General features: G+C 40.7%; 1 pseudogene; it reads right to left on the bottom strand.

Moving 5' to 3' along the window:
* Positions 1–1,006: 1,006 nt before the first annotated feature.
* LOC129657349 (olfactory receptor 5M9-like) lies at positions 1,007–26,255 on the bottom strand (annotated as a pseudogene).
* Between the last annotated feature and the right edge of the window lie 902 nt (positions 26,256–27,157).

The following is a 27,157-nucleotide window of genomic DNA, read 5'->3' as shown; positions in this document are numbered from 1 at the left end:
ATACGGACCTAAGAATGTAATGTTAGTGACAAGAATTTGGAATCAAACAATACCTTCATCATAGCAATCAAATGTTTAACAGGACATTCTTCTGATCAAAAGTTAGATTTTAAATGACAAAAATCCATACTGCTTCATCTTTTTAAACTATAAGAGGACATGATAGGCTTTACTCATAAATTTTTCACCTATTTAAATTAATGAAGAGAAAAACAACTAGCCAAAATCCAAACCAAAGAGTAGAATTACGGTGAGTCAACAGATTGCTTGAAACACAGATAGTGTTAATTATAGAGCAATACATACTGAGAGCTAACCTTCTGATTGATTCATGACACTAGTTGAAGATTATGAATACATTTTTGTTTTCAAAAGTCCATGTATGTATGAATGTTATTGAAAGCTTTTTTGATAAATGAGGATCCACCAACTTTTATAATCATGGAAAAGTGATGAAGTCTTAATTTTTTCTCATGAAATTATGTATTACTTATAAAACAAGTGAAAAGCAATTATATATAGAAAATATCCTAAAGAAAGCATATTAAACTCTTACAAAGATACCTCCAAATTAACATGTGCTTGCTGCTGCTGCTGCTGCTAAGCCGCTTCAGTCGTGTCCAACTCTGTGCGACCCCACAGACAGCAGCCCACCAGGCTCCCCCGTCCCTGGGATTCTCCAGGCAAGAACACTGGAGTGGGTTGCCATTTCCTTCTCCAACATGTGCTTATGCAAATGTATTTATGAGTTATCCAATGACTACACCTAGCACAATTTTACATACACTGTGACTAACAGTAATAGGTCAGGGTTAGTATGTTTGCATATGTAGATAAAGGAGGCTTAGTCCTGAGAGTCCATTCATGGGGTAAACCATCACTGTGTTAGACTGGACCTCTTAGTACATTTAAATGTTGCCTGTATACAGTCTATTTTAAACAGAGAATTTATATGCCTGGACATTTATAGCAGGAAGCGGCATACACGGAATTAGGTACTGCAGGTTCACTGCCTCAAGTCTGCTTTGACGATTGCTCTGTTGACCACCTCTTTCACATCTTTGTTCCTCAAACTGTAGATTATGGGATTCAGCATGGGAATCACTGTGGTCTAAAACACAGCCACCATCTTCCCCTGCTCCACAGACTCTTCAGTGGGCCTCCTGAGATACATGAAGAGGAGAGCCCCATAAAACATGGTAACAGCTGTCAGGTGGGACCCACACATGGAGAATGCCTTCCTCCTGCCATCGGCAGAGCACATGTGCAGCACGGCCGCTATGATGAGTGTATAGGAAATGAGAACCACTGAGAGGGAATATGTGAAATTTATCCCAGCAATAACAATCATGGTGCATTCTTTACTGTGGACCCCTCCACAGGCAATCTTGATAAGAGCAGGGTCAGCACAATAGAAGTGGTTGATTTCAAAGTTTTCACAGAAGCACAGGCCATATGTCCACAGTGTGCAGATTAGGCTAACAGAGAATTCATTGATATATGTCACAGAGATGAGACGAGCACAGACAGTCCTGGACATTTTACTGCCATAAAGCAGAGGGTTGCAGACAGCCATGTAGCAATCAAAGGCCATCACAGCCAAGATATATACTTCCACGTGGACAAGGGCTGTGAAGAAGTAACACTGCACCAAACACCCCCACATAGGAAATGGTTTTTGTTTGATAGTAAGTTTTCCAGCATCTTCAGAGTGACATTGGAGGAGAACCACACATCCACAAAAGACAAATGACTCAAGAAAAAGTACATGGAGCTGTATACCTGTGGCGGATTCATTTTGATGTTTGGCAAAACTAATACAATTATGCAAAGTTTAAAAATAAAATAAAATTTTAAAAAATAAATTAATTAATTAAAAAATAATAATAATAATAATCATACCAATGTTCCCTATCAGAGTGATCATGTAAACTACTAGAAACACCACAAAAAAAGAGAACTTGAAGCTCCTGATGACTGGTCAACCTCAGAAGAACAAATTCTGTCACATCTGTGAAATTTGGCATTGCCTTCACTTAGACCCAGTCTGCATTGCCTATGGACAAATTAAAAGAAATGAATGGATTTATTTTATTCTTGAAAATTTTGAGTCATGTTTGTCAGTATTCTACTTCATATAATATAAAAATCAACGTAGACTTTGCACAAAGTTTAATATGAGTATATAATCACATTTATTTCCTTTAATAGGACTTATAGGTAATTATTACAATATTTATTAGTTTCTTAACGCTAGAACAGACAATTACATTCATATACTACTAGTATTAGACACTTATTTTTGCTAAATTATTTCAATGATGCTAACATAATAGAGTGCTAATAGAAGTAAAGCTAGACTGAGAGTCATCAGAGAATGACCAAATCCATTTCAACAAATTGTCTTATAGGAAATGACTTGAGACTCATAAATGTAAATATTCAATAAGTTCAGACAACTACTTTGTACTGAACAGGGAAGTAATAAGAGTGAATCATTGAAATTCTATTTCCATTGAATACTATTTGTGTGTATGATGGTAGCCTCTCATTTTCTATACTAATACAAATGCACATGTAATATTAACTTACTCATTTCCCTATGACTGGAAGATATCCTTTTTGAAAAATGTATTTATTTATTTTTGGCTGTGCTTGGGCGCCTCTTGGTTGGGGTGTGTGGGCTTCTCACTGCAGGGCTTCTCCTGTTGTGGAGCACTGACTCCAGGTGAGCAGGCTTCAATAGTTGTGGTTCACAGGTTCTAGAGCGCAGGCTCAGTAGTCGTGGCTCTCGGGCTTAGCTGTTCCATGGCATGTGGAATCCTCCTACAACCAGGTATCGAACTTATGTCCCCTACATTGGTAGGCATATTCTTATCCACTGAGCCACCAGGGAAGTCCAGAAGATATCTTCTTATATACTCGATTTTATGGGATGATTGTCTTAAACCTTGGTCTTACAATCTAGTCATTGACATAGTTTTCTACATTATGCCAGCATATGATGTAAAAAGCTTTAAACTTATGAAAACCCTAGTCATGTTTTATTTTATTTAGCTATATATTTCACTTGCTTGATTACTGCTGCTTGCAGGATGAGGTAAGCAGTATTTAACAACACAGACTGTATCAGTTTAACAGTTATCTCAGAAAAGTAAACCGCAAATAGATCAATCACCATATCAAAATTATATCAATAGATAAGTTCTATATACATATAAAATTCAGGTGCCATGCTTTTAAAATTATTGTCTTATTTCAGAGTCTACTGCTTTTCAGCAACAATCCATTTTATGTATAATTATTTATTTTCAAATGCAATGTCATTGCAATTAAAATGTCCACAAGGAATGTCTTCTCTGTTTAATACACTTCCCCAGATCAGTCTTCTGAGAAGTAAACTGCTCTGAGTACTTAGGGATGCATCTGTAGGATTAACATCATCTCAGGAATTTAAGATCCCCATAATAATATTGCTTGAAGGGAATATTATGACATAAAATGGGCTGTAGTTCTAATTTCTTATAAGAATTCCTTTACAAACATCAAAACCAATGTTATATCAAATATATTTGCTATATTATATTTATTATTTATTACATTATATCTAGAAGTAGTCTAAGTTTTGTAATATGAAATTGAACAAGCTACACGGGATTTTGGTTTGCATCATAATTGATTCTTTTTGAAAAGGAGTGAATGAAAAATACAGAAATGAGACAATCTAGGGAATGGAACCACTGTGAGATGAAAATGGAGCATGCTGATAAACACAGAAATAAGAAGAGGCAGGATGCACACAGAGTGGTCAAAGATCTCTTTGAGGATGTGACTTTTCAGTTACTGGCAAGTAGCCAGTTATGTAAAAGTATTGAGGAAAAAGAAAATAAAAATACAAAAAGTTAGAAGAGGAACTATTTTAAAAAGTGTATAAACTCTGATTGTATCATTGCTCCCTCCAACTAGTAGCAACTCACAATTTGGAAGTTGATTAATCTCTGTAAACACTCTTCCTACCCCTGAAATTATTCGTATGGGAATTAAATACACCATAGAGAAAATGATCTGGGCACGTAACATAGTCACTGATATTTCAGTTCTGGTCTGGGTTCACCTGTACCCTATATTTTCATGATCATAGATCTTCTGGCTTCTAAGTGCGGATAAACTAAACCAGATGAGAGTTACTGATTTTGACTGGGAGATAGAGCTAAGACCAAGAATTTTCATATATAAAAACTCTTATCTCTGCTTGGTGAACCCATAATTACCTAATTAACAGAGTTTGATTTGGATTATTGGTACAACTAATTATAAGAGGATGAGATCATTAGATAGCATCACCAACTCAGACATGAGTCTGAGCAAACTCTAGGACATAGTGAAGCACAGAGGAGCCTGGCATTCTGTAGTCCATGGAGTCTCAAATAGCCAAATATGACTTAGTGACTGAACAACAACAGCAACTAAATATATATAAAAAATAATCAAGGCACCTAAGAAACATAAAGTAATACTACTTCTCCAATTTCCCTTCCTGTGTGATATGTGGGTTTTTCTCCACTTTTCATAATCATTAGCTCTGTGATAGTAGAGTTTGTCTCATTCATTTTAGAACACTTCAAACTGACTACATTATATTACTGACTACGTTATATATTGTAGACATTCAGGGATATTCACACATTTTTTAAGCATCCTGATCTCCAGATCAGCTTCATAGAATGCATTACTGTGTCCATAACTAATAAAATCTCTATTTAAAAAATTGTTCTAGTGGCAACAGTCTCAGTTTTAAGGTAAGATAATAGCTAACTTTTGTTGAATCCTTACACAATCTTTTATAAATAAAGGTCCCATGAGAGAGGTTCTAATTAGCATATCTTTCTGAAAAATGAGAAAACTGAAGCACTGACAGACTAAGAGGCTCTCCTTGGATCCAACATCTGCAAACTGGCCAGATGGAAATGCAAACCAATTAACTGAAGTCTAGGGGTACACTCAATAACTTTATATCACTACTGCCTCTTTGATAACGTTTTCTAATATTCTATTTCTCTACATTTAAAATGCAGTTTGATTATCATCCAAAAAAGGGGAAAAGTTATCCTTTTGATAATTCATGCTTGATGAACCAGAAGAGCTTGACATGGCTATAGAGCCTGAAAAACAGAGTTCTTGGACCACCATTATCTATGCCTCTCAAGGTTAAGTGATCCCATAGTCCTAGGGCCAGATGACCAAAGTAACTTCTCATAGAGAGCCACTTTATTAGACAACTGTGCATCATCTTTTAAAGCAATTAAGCATATAGAATGTATAATTTATAAATTTTAAAAAATCACTTTCATTAACTTTTCAGGAATTTTACACACACACACACGATACAGCAAAGGTATAATTATTTCTTCAATATAGTGAAAGACAGGGAAGCATGGCATGCTACAGTCCATGGGATGGCAAAGAGTAGGACACAACTTAGTGACTGAACTGGGAATAACAATCATTCCCAATGACACAATACTTTCAATTCCATTCAGATACATTTTAAAACACAATGTGAAAATCACTGGGTTTGTAGGGAAGACATAAAAGGCAAAACCTAAAGAGCAAAAATTCTTGTAAGTCCCTATGGTAGCAAGATATTCTTATGAATTTTTATATCAACTATTAATATAAATAATAATATTTCCCAAGTATATAATTCCAGACAATAAAACACTGTGATAACAAATAGGTCCACAAGTAAGGTCTTAGTCTCTTCTTCAAAAAAGGGCTAAAAATTAAAGATGTGACTGCATTAATCTCTATTGCAAAGAGTATAAAATTTGCAGACCTGCCTTCAGCAGCAACAAGAAAACGATGATAATTCCTCACTATTTATAATAGAATCTTGAACACTGCACACATTGAGAGCATCTCCCCAAGGAACTATCCAGATAATGATGAAACACATTATAATTAAAATTATAGAAACATCTCAGGAGTAAGGGAAGTTAAGGACGTTTAATCAGAAGAATATCTTCTGATAACATTATGTGACCAGTATCCTTAATATCATGGGTATAATCTCTCCCATCTTTACATGGTATAATATCTGCCTCAGGAAAGCACCCTTGGTTTGCATTATACAATGTTGCTCAGTCACTTTGTTTTCTATTGTGCTTTTAGTTCTAATAAGCATTATCTTTCAGGCCAAACACAGCAATGCACACCCTATGCATCTCATGGCTGTTGAAGAGATCCCAGGTGCCTCAAAAGTACAGATCACATGGAAACATCTAGGGAGAATGAGTACAAGTAGAGGTCATCAGTGGAGAAGTTGACTGTAGTAGAACAATTTATCAGTGAACTTGGGCTCTTTTTGGAGTCAGTAGAGCATCAACTTCGATGTCAGTCAGATCGGAAATAAAATCTTCACTCTGCACCATAATTAACTGCCTGTCTTTGGAAAAGTAAGGATTCTCAGTTTCAAAGTTCATGTGTAGAAAAAGAAAACTGCTGTCTCACAGTGAGGTATGCGGATCACAGACAACATTGGGAAATTCCTAGCACAATGCCTGTCTCTGATGAGGCAGTCAAAAAATTGAAATGGGCTGTGAAGTTTCACCTATTAACAGTTCACAAGATCTCGCCACCTATTTGTGATCGTGATCACTATTATCTCTGTGTTGAAGGGTAAAATAAAAAAAAAAAATTTTTTTAAACCTATGTAAAATAATTCTGAGGTTCAGTTTCTTCACAAAATATGGATAGTAGGGGCTTCCCTGATGGCTCAGACTGAAAAGAATCTGCCTGTAATGCAGGAGACCCAGGTTTGATCCCTGAGTCCTGAAGATCCTCTGGAAAAAGGAATGGCTATCCACTCCAGTATTCTTGGTGCTTCTCTGGTAGCTCAGACATCAAAGATAGCTAGCAGATTAAATAATCTGAATGGAAACCAAGATTGTTCATAAACTCCCATTTGTACTACCTCAATTTTGCTGGAAAATCATGGACAGAATGATACTCAGGCCAAGTTTTCCTCTTCAGTGCCCAAGGATCCCAGACTCCTCCTTAGTTCCTTCTCACCTTTTATGGAGAAGCTACATAAGGCAAATTCATTGGCACCAGATTATTATAACTTAACTTGCACTCCCTCGAGAAAAAGGGAATTTAAAACAAGAAAGCACTGTGTGTGTGTGTGTGTGTGTGTCTGTACGTATGCGTGTGTGTGTTAAAGAGGGAGAGAGCAAGGAAGAGAGTCAAGGTTAAATACATTTTATACTAGAGATGCTTAACTATAAAAAAATTTATATATATATATATATAAAGGTATGAATGAGATCTATTTTTTAAAGTGCTTTACAGAACTATCCTGGATTTTCTGCAAATAGCAAAATTGCTTTAAATTCTCCAAAAGAATCAAGATTTGGAGAGATTATGAGCCAGAAGTGATCTTGGAGGTTAGATAATTCATCCTAAAAATTAACTGGATGAATGACACAAAATGAGTGGTTCAAGGTCACCCACAAATTGTTTTGAAAATTGGAAACTAAAACCAGGAACATAACTTAACCAAAAACCTTGACATCATCATTCTTCATGCAACACTGAAACAAATCTCAAAAAAGTAAAGAAAGTGGTTCATTGGAAAAAAAAAAAAAGAGAGAGAGATGACAAATATTATCCAAATCCATTTGCCAAATTCACTTGCTAAATTCAGACTTAAATTGGAGAAGGTAGGGACAACCACTAGACCATTCAGCTATGACCTAAGTCAAATCCCTTACAATCATACAGGGGAAGTGACAAATAGATTCAAGGGATTAGATCTGCTAGACAGAGTGCCTAAAGAAGTATGAACGGAGGTTCATGACATTGTACAGAAGGCAGGGATCAAGATGATACCCAAGAAAAAGAAGTGCAAAAAACACAAAATGGTTGTTTGAGAAGGCCTCACAAATAGCTGAAAAAAGAAGAGAAGTGAAAATCAAAGGAGAAAAGGAAAGATCAGTTCAGCTCAGTTCAGTTCAGTCGCTCAGTGGTGTCTGACTCTTTGCGACCCCATGAATTGCAGCACACCAGGCCTCCCTGTCCATCACCAACTCCTGGAGTTCACTCAGACTCACGTCCATCGAGTCAGTGATGCCATCCAGCCATCTCATCCTCTGTCGTCCCCTTCCCCTCCTGCCCCCAATCCCTCCCAGCATCAGAGTCTTTTCCAATGAGTCAACTCTTCGCATCAGGTGGCCAAAGTACTGCAGTTTCAGCTTTAGCATCATTCCTTCCAAAGAAAACCTGGGCTGATCTCCTTCAGAATGGACTGGTTGGATCTCCTTGCAGTCCAAGGGACTCTCAAGAGTCTTCTCCAACACCACAGTTCAAAAGCATCAATTCTTCTGCGCTCAGCTTTCTTCACAGTCCAACTCTCACATCCATACATGACCACAGGAAAAACCATAGCCTTGACTAGATGGACCTTTGTTGGCAAAGTAATGTCTCTGCTTTTGAATATGCTATCTAGGTTTGCCATAACTTTTCTTCCAAGGAGTAAGCATCTTTTAATTTCATGGCTGCAGTCACCATCTGCAGTGATTTTGGAGCCCAAAAAAATAAAGTCCCTCACTGCTTCCACTGTTTCCCCATCTATTTGCCAAGAAGTGATGGGACCAGATGCCATGATCTTCGTTTTCTGAATGTTGAGTTTTAAGCCAACTTTTTCACTCTCTTCTTTCACCTTCATTAAGAGGCTTTTTAGTTCCTCTTCACTTTCTGCCATAAGGGTGGTGTCATCTGCATATCTGAGGTTATCGATATTTCTCCCAGCAATCTAGATTCCAGCTTGTGTTTCTTCCAGCCCAGCATTTCTCACGATGTTCTCTGCACATAAGTTATAAGCAGGGTGATAATATACTGCCTTGACGTACTCCTTTTCCTATTTGGAACCAGTCTATCATTGCACGTCCAGTTCTAACTGATGCTTCCTGACCTGCATACAAATTTCTCAAGAGGCAGGTCAGGTGGTCTGGTATTCCCATCTCTTTCAGAATGTCCCACAGTTTATTGTGATCCACACAGTCAAAGGCTTTTGCATAGTCAACAAAGCAGAAATAGATGTTTTTCTGGCACTCTCCTGCTTTTTTGATGATTCAGCAGATGTTGGCAATTTGGTCTCTGTTTCTTCTGCCTTTTCTAAAACAAGCTTGAACATCTGGAAGTTCACGGTTCATGTATTGCTGAAGCCTGGCTTGGAGAATTTTGAGCATTACTTTACTAGCATGTGAGATGAGTGCAATTGTGCAGTAGTTTGAGCATTCTTTGGCATTGCCTTTCTTTGGGATTGGAATGAAAACTGACCTTTTCCAGTCCTGTGGCCACTGCTGAGTTTTCCAAATTTGCTGGCATATGGAGTGCAGCGCTTTCACAGCATCATCTTTCAGGATTTGAAATAGCTCAACTGGAATTCCATCACCTCCACTAGCTTTGTTCGTAGTGATGCTTTCTAAGGCCCACTTGACTTCACATTCTAGGATGTCTGGCTCTAGGTCAGTGATCACACCATCGTGATTATCTGGATCATGAAGATCTTTTTTGTACAGTTCTTCTGTGTGTTCTTGCCACCTCTTCTTAATGTCTTCTGCTTCTGTTAGGTCCATATCATTTCTGTCCTTTATCGAGCCCATCTTTGCATGAAATGTTCCCTTGGTATCTCTAATTTTCTTGAAGAAATCTCTAGTCTTTCCCATCCTATTGTTTTCCTCTATTTCTTTGCATTGACGGCTGAGGAAGGCTTTCTTATCTCTTCTTGCTATTCTTTGGAACTCTGCATTCAGATGCCTATATCTTTCCTTTTCTCCTTTGCTTTTTGCTTCTCTTCTTTTCACAGCTATTTGTAAGGCCTCCCCAGACAGCCATTTTGCTTTTTTGCATTTCTTTTCCATGGAGATGGTCTTGATCCTTGTCTCCTGTACAATGTCACAAACTTCAGTCCATAGTTCATCAGGCACTCTATCAGATCTAGTCCCTTAAATCTATTTCTCACTTCCATTGTATAATCATAAGGGATTTGATTTAGGTCATACCTGAATGGTCTAGTGGTTTTCCCTACTTTCTTCAGTTTCAGTCTGAATTTGGCAATAAGGAGTTCATGATCTGAGCCACAGTCAGCTCCTGGTCTTGTTTTTGTTGACTGTATAGAGCTTCTCCATCTTTGGCTGCAAAGAATATAATCAATCTGATTTCAGAGTTGACCATCTGGTGATGTCCATGTGTAGAATCTTCTCTTGTGTTGTTGGAAGAGGGTGTTTGCTATGACCTGTGCATTTTCTTGGCAAAACTCTATTAATCTTTGCCCTGCTTCATTCTGTATTCCAAGGCCAAATTTGCCTGTTACTCCAGGTGTTTCTTGACGTCCTACTTTTTATTCCAGTCCCCTATAATGAAAAGGACATCTTTTTTGGGTGTTAGTTCTAAAAGGTCTTGTAGGTCTTCATAGAACCATTCAACTTCAGCTTCTTCAGTGTTACTGGTTGGGGAGGGCCTAGAGGAGCTATTCCACGTTCAAGGTCAGAAGGGGTGGTGATGAGGAGATACCCCTCATCCAAGGTAAGGAACAGTGGCTGCACTTTGCTGGAGCAGCCGTGAAGAGATACCCTGCATACAAGGTAAGAGAAACCCAAGTAAGATGGTAGGTGTTGCAAGAGGGCATCAGAGGGCAGACACACTGAAACCATACTCACAGAAAACTAGTCAATCTAATCACACTAGGACCACAGCCTTGCCTAACTCAATGAAACTAGGCCATGCCCGTGGGGCCACCCAAGATGGGCAGGTCATGGTGGAGAGGTCTGACAGAATGTGGTCCACTGGAGAAGGGAATAGTAAACCACTTCAGTATTCTTGCCTTGAGAACCCCATGAACAGTATGAAAGGGCAAAATGATAGGATACTGAAAGAGGAACTCCCCAGGTCAGTAGATGCCCAGTATGCTACTGAAGATCAGTGGAGAAATAACTCCAGAAAGAATGAAGGGATGGAGCCAAAGCAAAAACAATACCCAGTTGTGGATGTGACTGGTGATAGAAGCAAGGTCTGATGCTGTAAAGAGCAATATTGCATAGGAACCTGGAATGTCAGGTCCATGAATCAAGGCAAATTGGAAGTGGTCAAACAAGAGATGGCAAGAGTGAATGTCTGCTGGGAGCCAGCATGGGAGTTCCCACCCATGACAAAGGTCATGTGGAGAGGATCTGACATGCAAAGGCGAATCAGAACTCAAGAGGCCCCCTGAACCTGCCCGAGCATCTACCCCAAAACCAAAATCTTTCTGTTTTACTATTTCATGACTTTCACCAACTCCTCTGACATTAACAGGGGGCTATCCCCGACCACCTTTCTCTGTAAAAAAGTCAATTTAAAACTCTAGTTAATAAGTCTCCTGGGCATAATAGGAGTGTTTCCATTCAAACCCCTCTGATGACTTTCTAGCTTGTCGGACAGGTTTGTTCAGATTCACAGCCTCCCAACCACGAGAGGCATGGGAAGCTTAAGATATTCCAACAATGCAGAGCTTCTCAGAGACTAAAAATTGTTAAATAGAACTAGTAGAGGATTTCTTTGTTGAGCTAATGCTTGCTGCCAAGTTTCCATATCCCTTACCTACTGTGTCCCTGGGAGTGTATTGGTTAATATAGTTGGTGTATAGAAATGCAAGTAGTAGTTTTAATGTTTGTAACCTTGGACCCTTGAGTTAATTCTTTTCTGTTATAGCCCACCACGCTTTTGCCCTATAGGAATGCAACTTTATCTAATGCTTTCGGAGGGTGGCACCTGACTTTAGAATAATCACCTTTAGAGAAAAATAAGTTTTCTGAAGAAAGGGTCATAAAATGTTAACAGGCCTCCTGGCCAAAACATGATGTAAATCACCTAAAGCTTTTGCATATGATAAGTTTGCAGAAAAAAAGCCTGGCTTCGATAAGGATCAAGGACTGCTGACATTGCATGACTCTTCCCCCATTATCCTCTATGCACAACTTAAGGTATAAAAACTACTTTGGAAAATAAAGTGCGGGCCTTGCTCACTGAAGCTCTTTCTCTTTCCTTTTCTTTTTCAGGCTGATTTCCCTGGAGTGCAGGGGCTCTCTGCATTCAGTTTCCTGCCTGAGCTTCTAAGACCCACTCAAGAAGGTGCCTAAGGTGGGGCACCTTCCGCGATTCGAGAGGGCGCCTGTGGCCTACGTGAACAGAGCAAGTCCCGTGCTGGGGCTTTATTGGCTTTCTGCATAAACCAAGGAATATAAGCCTCTTTTCTCTCCTCTATTTTCTTAACTGCAAAATTATTTCCTTATCTCTTTATCTATTCTTTTGCCAACGCCGTCTTCCGGAGGGAATCCCTGGATCCAACTGGGGCTGGTCCCCAGTAAACATCGACATTCTAGGAATCAGCAAACTACAATGGACTGGAATGGGTGAATTTAACTCAGATGATCATTATATCTACTACTACGGGCAGGAATCCCTCAGAAGAAATGGAGTAGCCATCAAGGTCAACAAAAGAATTTGAAATACAGTACTTGGATGCAATCTCAAAAACGACAGAATGATCTCTGTTCGTTTCCAAGGCAAACCATTCAAAGGAAAGATATACCCATTCAAATGCAGAGTTCCAAACAATAGCAAGGAGAGATAAGAAAACATTCCTCAGCCTTCCTTGGCAAAGAAATAGAGGAAAAAATAGAATGGGAAAGACTAGATATCACTTCAAGAAAATTAGAGATACCAAGAAAATGTTTCATGCAAAGAGGAGCATGATAAAGGACAGAAGTGGTATGGACCTAACAGAAGCAGAAGATATTGAAAAGAGGTGGCAAGAATACACAGAAGAGCTGTACAAAAAAGATCTTCATGACCCAGATAACCACGATGGTGTGATCACTCACCTAGAACCAGATATCCTGGAAGGCGAAGTCAAGTGGGCCTTAGGAAGCATCACTGTGAACAAAGCTAGTGGAGGTGATGGAATTCCAGTTGAGCTATTCCAAATCTTAAAAGATGATGCTGTGAAAGTGCTGCACTTAGCATGCCAGCAAATTTGGAAAACTCATCAGTGGCCACGGAACTGGAAAATGTCAGTTTTCATTCCAATCACAAAGAAAGGCAATGCCTAAGAATGCTCAAACTACTGCACAAGTGCACTCATCTCATTTGCGAGTTAAGTAATGCTCAAAATTCTCCAAGCCAGGCTTCAGCAGTACATGAACTTCCAGATGTTCAAGTTGGTTTTAGAAAAGGCAGAGGATCCAGAGATCAAATTGCCAACATCTGTTGGAAAAACATTGAAAAAAAAACAAGAAAGTTCCAGGAAAAAAATCTATTTCTGCTTTAATGACTATGCCAAAGCCTTTCACTGTGTGGATCACAATAAACTGTGGAAAAATTCTGAAAGAGATGGGAATACCAGACCACTTGACCTGCCTCTTGAGAAATCTATATGTAGGTCAGAAAGCAACAGTTAGAACAACAGTCTGGTTCCAAATCGGGAAAGGAGTCTGTCAAGGCTATCTTGTCATCCTGCTTATTTAACTGATACGCAGAGTACATCATGAGAAACACTGGGCTGGATGAAGCACAAGCTGGAATCAAGATTGCTGGGAGGAATATCAACATCCTCAGATATGCAAATGATACCACCCTTACGGCAGAAAGTGAAGAAGAACTAAAGAGCCTCTTGATGAAAGTGAAAGAGGAGAGTGAGAAGGTTGGCTTAAAGCTCAACATTCAGAAAACTAAGGTTATGTCATCTAGTCCCATCACTTCATAGCAACAAGATGGGAAAACAGTGGAAACAGTGATAGACTTTATTTTTGGAGCTCCAGAATCACTGCAGATGGTGACTGCAGCCATGAATGTAAAAGACACTTACCCTTTGGAAGGAAAGTTATTACCAACCTAGACAGCATATTAAAAAGCAGAGACGTTACTTTTCCAGAAAAGGTCCATCTAGTCAAGGCTATCATTTTTCCAGTAGTTATGTATGGATGTGAGAGTTGGACTATAAAGAAAGCTGAAAAAATAAAAAATAAAGAAAGCTGAGTGCCAAAGAATTGTTGCTTTTTAACTGTGGTGTTGGAGAAGACTCTTGAGAGTCCCTTGGACAGAAAGGAGATCCAACCAGTCCATCCTAAAGGAAATCAATCCTGAATATTCATTGGAAGGGCTAATGTTGAAGCTGAAACTCCAATACTTTGGCCACCTAATTTGAAGAACTGACTCATTTGAAAAGACCCTGATGCTGGGAAAGACTGAAGGTGGGAGGAGAAGGGGACAACAGAGGATGGGATGGTTGAATGGCATCACCAACTCAGTGGACATGAGTTTGAGTAAACTCCAGGAGTTGGTGATGAACATGGAGGCCTGACGTGCTGCAGTCTATGGGTTGCAAAGTGTCGGCCACGACTAAGTGACTGAACTGAACTGAGTAGAATTTACTGATAAAAACATGGGCTATGGCATGAACTTGTTGAATTCCCATTCTGGCTTTAACAATTTTGATCCATGCACTCTGGACAATGTTTCTTAATATTTCTGGGCTTCATCATTTTTTTTTTTTTTTTTTGGTCAAAATGGATTCCTTATACGGGTAGGTTCATTTTGAGGATTATGCAACAGAAAGTATGCACTATGGAACATACGGTTCTCCATACATGTCTGTGTGTGTTTGTGTGCATGCTCAGTCATTTCTGACACTTTGTACATTCATGGACTGGGCAGTCATCAATAAACGGTAGCTACGAGTCATTAGGAGAAGGCAATGGCACCCCACTCCAGTACTCTTGCCTGGAAAATCCCATGGGCGGAGGAGCCTGGTGGGCTGCTGTCTATGGGATCGCACAGAGTCGGACACAACTGAAGTGACTTCACTTTCACTTTTTGCTTTCCTGCATTGCAGAAGGAAATGGCAACCCACTCCAGTGTTCTTACCTGGAGAATCCCAGGGACGGGGGAGCCTGGTGGGCTGCTGTCTATGGGATCGCACAGAGTCAGACACAACTGAAGTGACTTAGCAGTAGCAGCATGAGTCATTAAGTAAAGAATCATAGAGAATGGCATTCAATATATTCCTTACCATCCACCTAAATGACTCAATGAATTATATAAGTAATAGTACCTAAAATAGTAAATATCCACATTTTTCTCATCATTGGTATTTGCTTTTTCTTTCTTGTCATTTATGAATCATAAGTCTAGTTTTGGCACATGATTGCCCAAATAAGAAAGCAGGGTTTTGATGGTTATAAATAAATGTATAATACAGAAGTCTACATACCTTTGAAGGAAGAGCCATTTTAGAAAGAGCATCAGTGTCATGGCTCTTCTGCTGAATAATGCAGGCAGGATTTATATATTTGTAGATTAATGCCATTTCCTTAAGAGATTATACATATAGGTGAGTATTAAGTAATTGCTTTGTTAGATAGTATTTTGCACTAAATGAGTTCTCTGGAGAAATAACAATTGGGTACAATGCAGATTTGCCATGGGGCCCAACTGGTTTCTAGTGCTTTTCTTTTTCAGATTCCGTGTCAATATTTTCCTTCACACATTAGGAAGTCTACATCATAATATTGATGTCTGCCATCGATACTCATGCCATATTCTGTTACCCATAACATTTGCTTAATCCAATTTAACACAATTTCTTCCACACAATTATCATAACTTTGTGCCACAACCTATTACCATCTCACTTTGGGTTATGAGTTGAAAAGTTTATTTAATACCCACATATCAAAATCTTGACTTCCAGTACTTCTGAATATGACTGAATTTGTAGATATAGTTTTTAAAGAGGAAATTAAATTGGAATCGGTTCAAATAGTGCATCCTAACCCAAGATGACTGGTATCTTTTTTAAGAAAGGAGATTAGAACACAAAAATGCACACAGGAAACACTGAGAGACACAGGAGTGATGGGTGTCTATAAGCCAGAGAGAAGCTTCAGGATGAAACCAACCCTACTAACATTTTGATCTTGAATTACTATCCTCCAAACTGGAAGGAAATCAGTCTCTTTTGTTTAAGCCACCCCAGTCTGTGGTACTTAGTTATAGCTGCTGCTGCTGCTGTTGCTGCTGCTAAGTCGCTTCAGTCGTGTCCGACTCTGTGAGACCCCACAGACAGCAGCCCACCCAGCTCTCCCGTCCCTGGGATTCTCCAGGCAAGAACACTGGAGTGGGTTGCCTTTTCCTTCTCCAAAGCATGAAAGTGAAAAGTGAAAGTGAAGTCTCTCCGTCATGTCCGACTCCGAGCGATCCCGTGGACTGCAGCCCACCAGGCTCCTCCATCCATGGGACCTTCCCCAAAAGAGTACTGGAGTGGGTTGCCATTGCAGCCCTCGCAAACTAGTATGTTCTGCCTTCAGTAGACAAAGAGACTGCTTTCATATTCAAAGGAGGTTTTGCTTCTTTGAAGAGTAGTATCATTTTAAATATATTTCAAACGTTTACAGTACACATTCAAAATGTGCACAAAACATAAGTTAACAATTTATTGAATTTTTTCAAAGTAAAAATGCCTTTATGACCAAACTTCTACACCAAGTAGAAGACCAACACTACATCAGACAAACTTCTCCTCTTCTCTCTGAGTCAGTATTCCTCAAGTTAGAGGAATCTTTACTTTTAGCACTCTACAAAGTTTGTGTCTTTTTCTGAATTTTACACAAGTGCAATCTAACAGAACACATTCTTTCATGTATAGTCTTCTGGTGAAAACTGTTGATATCTGAACATTATGTTAATGATTGCTTTAGCTTGTTTGGGCTGTTATAGTAATTATAACATAAGCATTTATTTATCACTGTTCTGAAAGCTGGAAGTTTAAGATTGGATTGGGTTATGATGAAAGCATTCTTCCTGGTTTGTAGATGGCTGTCTTTTTGCTGTGCCCACACATCACATGGGGCAAGGAAGTGCCCTGGGCTCTTTTATGAGGGCAATAATCCAGTTCATGGGCTTTCCTAGTAGCTCAGAAAGTAAAGAATATTCCTGCAGTGCAGGAGTCCTGAGTATGATCCTTGTGTAGGGAATGTTCCCTGGATCAGGAAATGGCAACCCACTCCAGTATTCCTGCCTGGAGAACCACATGGACAGAGGAGCCTGGCGGGTTACAGTCCATGGGGTCACAGAGTCGGACACGACTAAGCATGAGCAGGCACTAATTCAGTTCATGAGGGCAAAGCCAAGCCTTCGTGCCCTAGTGACCTCCCTAAAGCCCCGCTTCTAAATGGCAACGGTTCTGTTACTACTGTAAGTGTAGAGATCAAGCTGACAACCTTCACTGAATCATGGAGAAAGCAAAGGTGTCCCAAAAAACATCTACTTCTGGATTGTACTCCAACTATACCAAAAAATCTGGAACAAACAACCTCATTTAAAATGTATAAATCTGAACACCTGGCCAAAGAAAATATAAAGATAGTAAATCAGCATATCAAAAATACTCAAAATCATATATCATAAGGAAATTACAAACCAAAACAACAGTGAAGTAGCACTGCACACCTATTAGATCCAGTAAACTCAAAAAAGGGGGGCACAGGGTGGGACTTCTCTGGTGGCTCAGTGGTAAAGAATCTGCCTGATAATGCAAAACACTCAAGTTCGATCCCCTACCCAGGAAGATCCCACATGCCACAGAGAAACTTAACTGGATTTTTCCTCAGCTAAACAAGGCTCACCTGTGACCTGAACACTACATGTCTAGTACTTAGTAAACAGCTTTGAAAAAATGTCCAGACAAAAATTATCACACAATTATACACAGGAGCTCTACTTCTAATAGCTAAAAACTTTCAAATATCAGGATGTCTTCGGTAGATGACTGTGTAAGCAAACCGGGATACATCCAAAGTGAAGGGGAGCAAATGCTACCTCAAAATATACCCCTTCAGCGTGAGAATTAGTTGGACTTAATTAACTTTTTTTTTAAAGAGGGCACATGATCACCTCTGAAGCCCAAGTTCAAGATGGCTCTTCTGAGTCACATTTACAAGAGAAATCTCATTTCAAAGGAATTCTCTGTATATATCAGATAGAAGGATGACAGTCTTGTGAAACTCTTTTTTTATCAATAGAGAAAGCTAACGTGTAAATCTGTACAACAACCATACCCTTCCTTTCCTTTGGTTTTATTTTTTAATATTTATTTGTTTTTTTATTTGGATGAGCCAGGTTGACCTTCATTGAGGCAAGCCAGATATTTAGCTACAGCATGCAAACTCTTCGTTGTAGCATGGGAGATCTAGTTCTCTGATCAGGGATGGAACCTGGGCTTCCTTCTTAAGGAGTGTCCAGTCTTAGCCACTGGACCACCAGGAAGCCCCTGTTTTGTTTTTAGATGAAGACGGTATCTAAGGTGACATCTTGGGCCATTTCAGTCACTGACTCAGTTTCCTGAGTTTCTCCAAAGCATGTACAAGGTGCACATTATTAAACTGGTTTGCAAAACAAGTAAAGGTAGTTCATACTACAACACTGTATGTTTACAAATATGTAAATGGTAAATGGCATGTTATTTATTTTTAATTACTATGGGGGAAAAGAATGTAGTATTGATACATGTTACAAAATGAATAAACATTAAAAACATCTTTAGTGAAAAAAATCCATATAGAAAAGGCCGCCCAGATCCCATATTCACCATGTCTGCTTTACATCCACCAAGTTTGTCCAAATGTCTGAAAATCTCAGTAACAGTCTAAAAAAAAATTGGATGAGGATGGGAAAAAAGATACATTCATACAATTGGGCAATTGCTGAAAGTGGAAGTGGGGCTGTGGATTACATTATAATGTAGAAACTATATGACTTCCTGATTTTGGAGATTATGTGCTGGTTCCACAGGAGAATGCACCCGTTTTGGGTAAAACACATGGAGTATTTAAGGTGATGTGGCAAATGTGAGTTTTTCTTTTACCATTATTAAGAGTTTCCTGCACATTTTAAGTTACTGCAAAGTAAATTATTTTTCAAAACAACCATATCAATACCACAAAAGGAAATCAGATCAGACAGGCTTGAAACTTTCTTATAGAGGCCAAGACTTACCCAGACGAAGTTCAAGGGAAGTTGTGATGTTCATTGCCCTTGAAGGAGTCCAAATGGAATTTACAAATAAAATTTCCCACATAACTTCACAAAAAGTTGTTAGAATACATTCAGAAAAGTTGAATACTTTGGGATCAATTTACAATCATATAAAATACTACAATTTACCATCTGAATCAATATACAAAAATCAGTTGTGTTTCTATACACTAATAACAATCAGAAACAAAAATTAAGAAAAAAACTTAACCAAGGACATAAAAGACCAGTAGTCAGAAAACTAGAAAGTACTGATAAAGAAACGAAAGAAAACACAAATATTCCATGCTCATGCACTGGAAGAATGAGTTATTAAAATGTCCATTCCAACAAAAGCCATCAGCAAATGCACTGCAATCAAAATATAATATCCAACGGCATTTTTCATAGAAATATTCATAGAATATTCCTAATAATATTCTGCAACAACTAGGGACCCTGAATAGCCAAAAAGACTCTGAGAAAGAAGAATGAACCTGGAGGCATCTTCCTCTCTGACTTCAAACTACATCATGGAGCTGCAGTAACCACAACAGTGAGGGACTGGCACAAACACAGGCACAGGGACTCGAGGAAAGAATAGAGAGCCCAGGAATAAAGCCACATGTTTGTGGACAGTTCATGAAAAGCCAAGAACGTGTGAAGAGGAAAGGACAGTCCTTTCAAGAAACAGTGACAGGAAAACTGGCCACCTACACCAAAGAACATCACTGGCCATCCTCTAGATCATACAGAAATCTAACTAAAAACCCACCGTTTTGCACATGGAGCTCTTTCCTTCCTGAGTCCTCTGAGATGGACCTCCAGTCAGCATTCAGCTGGACACAGGAAACGTCTACTTCGTCCTCATTTCTCCCTCTTGCGGTGTTGCTGGTGGGCACTGAGGCAACCCCGCTCCTCTCAGCCTGGACGCAGCCCCGTTATCCAGAAGCCTGAGCCCTGGTGGTCCTGAGGAGACAAAGCTCCCGCCAGTTGGTCACCGAGCAGAGTCTGAAGGCAAAGCGTCCTGTGCCCACGGGTCAGAGCGGGGGTTGGCGCCCCCTGCAGGCCACCAGAGAAGAGTGGGCAGCCCCGCGCTCACAGACCTCAGAGGGCTCATCCAGAAGCAGCTCTGCTGTGAGCGCTCAGACTGAAAGCCCAAACTGAAACGGAGCCAAAAATCTCCAAGACACTGCTCAACACACGGCCAGGGAGCAATTGATTAAAAACCATACGGAATGAAAGGAACATAAACACAAACTTTGCAACGGACACCACATTTCAATTAAAAACTATAAACATTTTAGAAAACAACAAAAGATCTACATGGCCTTGAGACTGGTGATGAGTTCTAAAACACAACAAAAAAGCCAATATACAAAATGTTTTAAATAAATTAATTAAAACACTGACTTTTAAAAGTGTATACATTCACTCCCTTACTCAAGAAAACCAAGGGACAAAGTGTTAGGGGAACCACTAACCAAAACCACCCGCCCATCCTTGCCAGGCACCAGAGAAACCACTTGCAGGAGTCATCTTACAACAGGAGGTCCTGGGTAAGGAACAAGGAACTAACAAGCTACCACCAACCAGAAGAATTCAGGAAAGGTCAAAGGAGATAGGAGACTCCAATCTGTAGGTCTTACCAGCCTCCCAGGATCTTCCTTGCCATAATCCACCTTGGATGAGTGATGCATATGCCACCAGGAAGGACCCCAATTCAGAATGACTGGCCAGAGACAAACCAGAAACTAATCCAATGCCCATAAAGCCTGAGACTGTGAGCCACGTGGCAGAGCAGTTCTCTCAGCTTCCCTCACCCTCCCGCCCTCCACCCAGGCAGCCCTTCCCAATAAAATCTCTTGCTTTGACAGCACACATCTCCTCAGACAATTCATTTCCAAGTGTCAGATAAGAGCCTGCTCTCAGGCCATGGAAGGGGTCCCCGCTTCCTGCATCAAAACCACAAACCAGGAGAAAATATCTTCCAAATGTGTATCTGTGCAGAAGGAAATGGCACCTACTCCAGTATTCTTGTCTGGGCAATCCCATGGACAGAGGAGCCTGGCGGGCTACAGTCCAACAGCAGGGCATTTTTGAAAAGAGGAAACAGTCCCAGGAAATTTGAGGAGCTTACCAAAGGCCCCAAAGCTTTCGATGGCACAGCCAGAACTGTGGCTGAGCACCCCCAGCTCCCAGGCCTCTTGATACTGGCCTCTCTCATCAGATACAGGTGTGGCAAACTAGAATCTAAAACACGGCTGAGGGCTTCCCTGGTAGCTGAGTATTAAAAATCTTCATGCCAATGCGGAAGACGCAGGTTGGATCCCTGTGCATGCTGTGGAGCAGCTAAGCCCACGCACCGCAACCACTGAGCCTGTGTTCTAGATCCCGGAAGCTGCAACTACTGAGCCCATGAGCCCCAGATCCTGTGTCCCACAACAACAGGAGCCACCAGTGAGAAGACCACACACCACAACCAGCGTAGCCCCTGCTCGCCATAACTAGACAAAAGCCCACACGATGAAGACCCAGCACAGCCAAACATTAATAATTTTTTTAAAACAATGCATATCTGATAATTTGTACTCAAATTATACCAAGAACTCTAGAGCAAACAAACCCATTAATAATTAGTAAAGACTGAAACAGAAACCTGAACACAGAGGGTACACTGATAGTAAACAACCATGAAAAAACATACTCAAGATCCTGGTGGGATGCGTGCACAGCCACCTTTGGAAGACAGCCTGACAGTTTTTTCCAAAGCTAAACAGACTCATCTTAGGATGCAATGCTACACCTCTTGTATTTAGACAACAGCTTTGAAAAACTGTTCAAACAAAAACAAGCATAAAATAATGCACAGTAGCTCTATTCTGGGTTAAAAATTGGTTAAAAACTGAAAGACATCAGAATGTTCTTCTGTAAATGAATTCATAAGCAAATTAGGGCACATGTACATCAAGGGGAGCAGAATATGCCACCCCAAGTTGTGTCTTTTTGATATCAGGATCATTCTGTACTGACATTTAAAAAACAGCAGATTCAGGACAATGTTTGAAAATGCCCTTTTAGGAATTAAATTTATATTTATTAGGGAAATCTCCATTTGTAAGGCTGTCTCCACCTGAGTACCAGAAATGGAAGGATAACGAAGTCTTAAGAGAAGCTAGTCCATGGAGATGGCTTGGATGTAAATCTGCATACTATCCAGACCCTTGTTTACTGTGTTTTCCTTCCAAACCTCCCAAATCATTCCGTCTCCCCCACCAATATCTTTCTTTTGTTCTTAGCTAAAGACAGCATATAAGTTACAGGCTTGGGCCATTTCAGGTTTTCCTAGGTACCTTACAAGCATATAGGGGGTAGGCATGGTAATAAGCTTCTGTTTTCCTCCAGTTCATCTGCCCTTCATTGCAGGGGAAGGTCTCAATGAGGAAAAGAGAAATATAAAGGGAACATTATTTTTCCTCCAACACACATGAATAGTATTCAGAAATATAATGGAATTAACCGTCAAACCAAGCAAAAACCATGGATGAATCTTACATGTATATTGCTAAGTGAAAGAATCCAGTCTACACACTAATGACACCATTTATACGACATTCTGAAAAAGGCAAAACAGACTTAGAACAAGATTATGAGGTAGGAGGTTCAATATTCCATCTGATACACTACAGATGAGATGGTTGGATGGCATCACCGACTCCATGGACGTGAGTTTGAGTAAGCTCCAGGATTTGGTGATGGACAGGGAAGCTTGGTGTGCTGCAGTCCATGGGGTCGCAAACAGTCAGACACGACTGAGCGACTGAACTGAACTGACATTACAGATGAATATCTACCACTGTGCATTTGTGTAAACCCATAGAACTTTAGACCTCAGTTAGTAAATCATAATCTATTCAAATTTAGTTATTTAGGATATTAGAGTGTCACAGAATGGAACACAGAATGCAGCAGAGTCTAAATGACTCAGAAATGCATGGAAAAAACTGACTCTTTGTTGGTGGCAAGGACGGCATAGGCTGACAAAAGTAAACTTTGGAAATGAACATAATCTGCTGGTCAAAGGCAATCTATACCATAGATAAACAGTGCACTCTGAATCCTTTCCCAAGGGAAACAGGAGCTAACAGTACTGAAACTACTGTACCAATAATCACATGGAACAAGCACTGAATACAATCCATGACAAGTGGTGGAAGCCAGGCTTCTTACCACTGGAATGGGAAGTTACAGATAAACAAAAAGATTACAATATCCATGTCACAATGGACCAGGTTGGAGACATCTTCATAAATTACCTTTAGCTGAATACTTTTAATGATAAGCTGGAATGCATGTATATATTTCCATTAGGTTTAAATGTCAGCTGAGTACATTGGGTCCTATATGTCTGTTTTTAATATCATTCTCTAATAAAAGGGGAACAGGAAACTTCCCTGGTGGTCCAGTGGTAAAGAATCTGCCTACCAATGCAGGGAACACGAGTTCAATCCCCGGTCCTAGAAGATTCCACATGCCCAGGGGCAACTAAGCCTAGGTGCCACAACTGCTGGAGCCTGCAGGCTCTAGAGCCCAAGCTCCGGAACAAGAGGAGCCATCGCAATGAGAAGCCCAGGCACAGCAAACAGAGAGTAGCCTGTGCTCACTGCAACTAGAGAAACTCTGAATACAGCCACAAAGACTCAGCATAGCCAAAAATAAATTAATTAAAAAAAAATAAAAGAAGTTCTTTGAAGAAATGACTGAGACTAGGACTAAGACTAATTATATGAGCCAGAATAATCTTAAAGTATGAGAAAGTAAAGAAACACAAAGCAAAGAAACCCACAAAGAGAAATGTTAAATGAAAACAAGAGGCAATGGAAGTAGCTCTCAAAAGCCAAAACAAGAACAAGTAACCTAATGTACTGCTGGATTGTCACCAAAAGTTTAAATGAACTGTTAAGTTTTCCAAACTGATAAACATAAATGATTACATAGTTTTATCTGTATACACCAGCAAGTAATAATCAGAAAAGGAATTTAAAAAACAATTCCCTTTCAATAATATCAACATTAATAAAACAATTTCGAATAGATTTAATAGGATGCCAAGACTGGCACACTGGAAATTATACATGATTGCTGAAAAAAAAATCCTAAATAAATGTAAAGATATTCCAGTGATTGAAACACTTAAGATGGCAATAATGTGTAATGCAGCTTCAATCTGAAATGAAGATTCAATACAAAGATTCACTATGAATTTTAAAAGGTCTTTAGGAAGAAATACACAAGCTGACCCTAACATACAATTAAAGGAATTAAAAGGGACTCCAAAGAGCAAAAACAATCACATGAGTCTACAGTGCAAAGGTCCTCTGTGTGTGTGCTAAGTAGCTTCAGTTGTGTCTGAACTTTGTGACCCTATGGACTATAGCTCACCAGGCTCCTCTGCACAGGGCATTATCCAAACAAGAATACTAGAGTGGGTTGCCATGCCCTCCTCCAAGGGATCGTCCCAACCCAAGGATCAAACTCTTACCTCTTCTGCATTAGCAGGTAGGTTTTCACCACTAGCGCCACCTAGGGCAAAGGTGCCTAAATGGAGATTGGAAGTGAAACTGAAGTCGTGTCTGACTCTTCGTGACCCCATGGACTGTAGTCTACCAGGCTCCTCCCTCCATGGGATTCTCCAGGCAAGAGTACTGGAGTGGGTTTCAATTTCCTTCTCCAGGGGGTCTTCCCAACCCAGGGATCTAACCCGGGTCTCCTGAATTCCAGGCAGATGCTTTAACCTCTGAGCCAAGATTAGGGAAACCCAGTTAAGAGAAGGGACTCAGTCAGGATCAGGAAAGATCCTGATAATTCATTCCTGGAACCCAAGCCTCTTGATGGGGAGGGGAAATATCCCCCAGGCCTACTCTAAGGACTAGATTACAGACCAGATTAAAACAAAAACATGTCATTGCTGGTTTTCAGTCAAACAGACAGGTATAATGAAGGAAGCAACCCCTAGCCTTGCAGGATTCGTCTGGGACCTAGTCTGGGAAATTCTTACACATCAAGACACGTATCTGAACTGGATTTCCACAAAGAAGAGTATCCCATGCAAAGGACAACCCCGCAGAGTTCTGTGCCCATCAGACACAGGAAGAGACTGGCTGCAGGCTCCCAACAGCTCAGCATTTACAAGTGACCTCCCGGGGCCTTTGCCAGACTGCAGGGGCACCTCTGGGTTTTCAGCTTCCTTCCCTTTTCTGACTCTTTTCTCGAAAAACGCACACCTCTTAGAATGCCACAGTGGTAGGAAAAAAGGCCTTCAATTTTTAGACCTCAATTTACAAAAAACTGAGAAGTTCTAGGGGTTTTGTTTTTAAATTAAAGGACCACATAATTTAGAACTTTTAAACGTTCTAATTATTCAGTTCCAAGACACCAAACTCATTGCACAGAGTCTCCCCATGGAAAGGACCCTGTCAGCAGGACGGCCACTGATTCCACAATGAAAGAGCAGGAAACTGCCGTCCTCCCCTCTCTTATGCCCGGGTAACCAGGGTTTTTTAATCCATGCCAGGCTAAGGTGCAATCCTTCCCTTTCCCATTCCATCAGGTGGCCAAGGGCCGGCAGGACGGCAAAGGTGCAGGAGGCAGGGCTGGGCCGGCCGGCCAGAATGGGGGTTGGGGGTCCCAGCAGGTGACAGCACCATGCAGGATAATTCCCTTGGACTTCCCACAGGCTAAAGGTGACTCAGACCAACCGCTCTCAGGTTCTGCTTGCAGAGACCTCGCTGGGTGCAGTAGAACCGTGAGAGACTGAGCTTTTTGCGATGGAGTAGGTTCGGGAATGTCCTCAAAGCCTTTATTCCAAAGGCGAGCCCTTCCTGCGACCGCCAGGTTAGGGTTAAGGTTAGGGTTAGGAAGCTTCGGGACTGTGCCAAGGGAGGGTGTAATACGAGTTTCCCTGCTCCACCCTCCGCTTACCTGCGGTCCCCTTATCTGTGGTCCGCACCCGACCCTGCTCCGCACACAAAAGGGGCGCTCCCAGCCGCCTGGCTCAGGCTCCCAAGACCCCTGCCAGCACGCTGGGACCCAAGCTAAGAGCTGGGGAGAGGCGCACCAGGTGCGCTCCGCCCTGACGCCCACTTCCGGAAGAGGCCCCGGGCCTCGCTGCTGCGCCCAGGTGAGCCACAGCCAGTGCGAGCAAATCCAGCCCCGCCTGGGCCGCGCGTCCAGGTGGAGCCGCAGATTCCCCACCAGGGCGCCTGGGGCCTGGAGGCCCCTCTCCTGCAAGAGCCAGGGAGAAAGTGCAGCCCCTGCAACGCCGCTAGCGACCCCCGCCCCCTCCCACCGATCCCCAACTCCCGGTGCAAGGAGACCAGGCCAGGCTGGACTCACCAAGATCAATGCCACCAAGAGGACTGCCTAGCGGACCTGACTTGGGCCAGGGGGTGCTGCAAGCCCCTGTAAACAACTCAAATTTTCAAATGCAAAAAGAACTTGGATAGACCCTTCTCCAAATAAAACACAAATGGTCAACAAGCATGTAAGAAGTTGAGGTAGATGGTGAAAATATGTGTACAACAATGTGATTGTAGTTAGTGCCATAGAACTGTACACATGAAATGGTTTCCATGCTCAATGTTTTGTATTTTTAATTGCAATGAAAAATGAAAGAAGCAGTAATACAGGTTACAACATGGATGAACACTGAAGACATTAGGTCAAGTAAGTCACAGAAAAGGCCAACCAGGTCATAATCATCCTGTGTGCTTTTAATCCACAAGATTAATGGGGATCACTATGTCTTGGGTGCTGTGGAAGACATGGTCATAGTGGAAATTGGAATATCTGGAATCTAGTTTTCCACATCAAGCCAGCAAACAACTATTAGAATACATGGATTCGGTAACTCTGCCAGGTACAAAAATCAATACACAAAAATCTGTTGTCATTCTATACACTAATAAGGTGCCATTAGAAAGAGAAATTAAGCACTTCCCTGGTCAGTGGTTGAGAATCCGCCTACCAACGCATGGGAAGATTCCAC

The sequence above is a fragment of the Bubalus kerabau genome, chromosome 7 (assembly GCF_029407905.1).
Source record: "Bubalus kerabau isolate K-KA32 ecotype Philippines breed swamp buffalo chromosome 7, PCC_UOA_SB_1v2, whole genome shotgun sequence".
In the NCBI taxonomy this organism is placed as follows: domain Eukaryota; kingdom Metazoa; phylum Chordata; class Mammalia; order Artiodactyla; family Bovidae; genus Bubalus; species Bubalus kerabau.
This window is presented reverse-complemented; position numbering and strand designations above follow the sequence as displayed.